Source organism: Octodon degus, unplaced genomic scaffold, assembly GCF_000260255.1.
Source record: "Octodon degus isolate 3935 unplaced genomic scaffold, OctDeg1.0 scaffold00023, whole genome shotgun sequence".
Classification (NCBI taxonomy): Eukaryota; Metazoa; Chordata; class Mammalia; order Rodentia; family Octodontidae; genus Octodon; species Octodon degus.
In genome coordinates this window covers 1,052,980-1,054,973 of record NW_004524599.1, presented here as the reverse complement: position 1 = coordinate 1,054,973, position 1,994 = coordinate 1,052,980, and the positions used below count along the sequence as shown (strand labels likewise).

General features: G+C 45.6%; 1 pseudogene; it reads left to right on the top strand.

Moving 5' to 3' along the window:
* The first annotated feature begins 711 nt into the window (after nt 1-711).
* Nucleotides 712-1,994, top strand: part of LOC101568916 — a 3,028-nt pseudogene continuing 1,745 nt past the window's right edge.

Below are 1,994 nucleotides of genomic sequence, written 5' to 3'. Positions count from 1 at the left end.
ACTGCTGCTAATCCCATTTGCAGAGGGGAAAGCTGAGCCTTAAGAGAAGGGTTTGATAAGAACATGGGATAGAAAGTGGTGGGGCTGCTCTTGGAAACTGCCTTCATCAACGTGTGTGGCAAAATCCTGTAGTGGCTGGGTGTGGTGGCATGTGCCTGTAATCTTAGCACTCAGGGGGCTGAGGCAGGAGGGTCACCATGAGTTTGAGACCAACCTGGGCTACACAGTGAGTTCAAAGGCAGCCTGAACCACATAGCCAGATCCTGTCTAAAAAACAAAAAGAAAAGTAATAACTGCCACAGTTAGCTTTGACTCTTAGTTTTGAATTTTCAGCAGCAAAAGGAAAGCTGCAGGCAGTGGCTCTCTTCCTGACCTGGTCAGCTTGGATATGTTGTTGCCTTCTATGTTTCCTTTCTTCAGGGATATTCAGCCTCTAAGAAGAACCATAGCTGTTGACTGAAGGTAGGACTTCTGTCATACAATTCTAGCCAATAAGTAGGTAAGATCTACTGAAGAAACAAGTTTATTTTAGTGTGAGTTGCACAGTGTCTTCCTTACAGAAAGTACAGAAAGGGGGAAAGGCAGCTTAATATTAAGTGACAGTCATGAAACATTATTCCATTCATGTGACTGTCATCTTCAACAGTGATATCATGTTGATAGCTTGAACTTTTTTTTTTTTTTTTCTTCGCAGAACCGGGGATTGAACTCAGGCCCTTGCGCTTGCCAGGAAGGCACTTATTCCACTGAGCCATCTCCCCGGCCCTGAACTTTTCAAATGTTGAGATCTTTCTCCAAAATCCCATCACTCCAATCTAATCATTGTGAACATCAGAGAAACCTAGCATAGAGGCTCCTATGATATATTTTATTGTATGTCTCAAAATATTAAAAACCTCCAAGACAATTCAAGTCAGATACTGTCACAGCCAAGAGGAGCTCAGGAGGATATAAAAGATGGCATGCAGCATGCTGATGGGACCCTGGAAGAGAAAGTGGAATTAGGTAAAAACTGAGGAAGTCTAAATCCAGTAGGAGGTTTCATTGTGTGGGGGTGTTATAATCTTTATATACATAGCATGTACACATTGAAAATCACTTTTAGTAGGGTTCAGCGCTGGATAATACTCGGGGAGAGCCACACAGACCGGCTGCTGGGACAAAAGCTTCACTGGGACAGTCTCTGCATATCATGGGGAGGTAAATGCTGCTGGGCCTTAATTGGCCTTGGTCCTCACAGCTCCAAAGAGCAGGAGGATCTTGATAGCTCTATGAGCTGACGTCCAAAGCTCGGCAGAGTATGAACCAGTTTGGTTCCTTAGCACGTAGCAACCGCTCCAGTGTTTCATCCATAAAACCAGAAGCAGCCAGAACCCCTCTATGGGACTCCATGGGCAATAGCATCACAGTGGTAAAGATACCGGGGACTCCTAGGACAGGAGGTTGCCTTAGCCCTGAAAACAATCAGGTATTGGGGCCAGGGAGATGGCTCAGTGGAATAAGCGCTTCCCTGGCAAGCACAAGGACCTGAGTTCAATCCCCGGTTCCGCAAAAATACAAACAAACAAACAAAAACCAATCAGGTATTGACCAAGAAGTTACAGGACTCAGTAAGAGAAGTGTATCCTAATGGGCAGTTGGATGTAGATGTGGAGGAGATGCTGCGGCAGATTGCGGATGACTTCGAGAGCGTGGTGACAGCAGCCTGCGAGCTTGTGTGGCACTGAAAGTCCGGCATCCTGGGGGTGAAAGACATCCAGTCGCACCTAGAGGGTCAGTGGAACATGTGGATCCCAGGATTTGGCTCTGAGGAAATCGAGCCTTTGAAAAACCTTGCACCACAGAAGCACATAAGCAGAGAATGGCATTGATCCAGAAAACACCAAGAAATAACAGAAAAAGGTCAGGGTATGGGCCTGTCCAGTGTATTTGGAGATGGAGGAGCTGAGACCTCAGCCATTTCCTCCTTGGATTGGTTTTTTTTTTTTTTTTTT